We start from the raw sequence: 854 nt of genomic DNA on the forward strand, positions 1-854 counted from the left end.
CCTCTCCCCGGGGGGGGGGGGGGAGAAAGACAGCCCAGTGGTGGTGGTGGTGGTGTTGTAAATCTCCTGACAATCCCTGCCGATTGCAGCTATAGAGAAACCTGTTCTTTGGTATTCAGAGTGACCGCGTCTCTTGAAATCTGGACCAAGATCTTGTATTCGGGGTACGGCTCCCACCCACCCCCAATCTACTGCAGACATGCAAATGAAGCTTTCTCTGCTTAAATACCATGTCCCCCACCCACCCACCCGTTTTCCAAGCTACAATTGCAGCGCTCCTTTGGCCGGTTCTTCTTCTCCAAATGTTCAACAAGAAAAGCACATTTTAAGGAGTGAGGTGGAAGTGGGACTCTGGCTTGGGGAAATTGATCCCGCCTCCCTTCCCAACACAAACCAAACTCCACCACCACCACCCCAAGCCAGATTGCACACGCGGACTATTTTGTGCAATTTTTTTCACTTCCGAGTTCACGGTGCGTTGTTGTCAGTGTTTCCGCACTGAGTGGTTGAGAAGCCGTGCTGAGCGTGGGGGACTCGCACCTTCCTCAGTTGTCATGGCTGAAGATCCCTGGTCTCTGGGCAGCATCAAGGCCAGCCTCCTGCCTCTCACGGCAGCTGGAAGCCTTTTCTCTGCAAGCCATGAGGACTAGGAACTTTGGGAGCAAAAGGTTGGGTTGGTTTGCTTAAAGAGAATTAAGAAAGGCTGTTGGGCTCCGGGCACCGTACACCGAAACGTAGAGAACACCAGCTCTTGCCCACTGCTGTCCCGGATTCGAATTGCCCCCACCCCAAAGAAATAAAATAGAAAAACTATAAAGGCCATCACTTTCCAGCTCAGTAGTTTAAGTGTGTGT

This window comes from Gekko japonicus, unplaced genomic scaffold (genome assembly GCF_001447785.1).
Source record: "Gekko japonicus isolate JY-2015 unplaced genomic scaffold, Gekko_japonicus_V1.1 scaffold1442, whole genome shotgun sequence".
Taxonomy (NCBI): Eukaryota; Metazoa; Chordata; class Lepidosauria; order Squamata; family Gekkonidae; genus Gekko; species Gekko japonicus.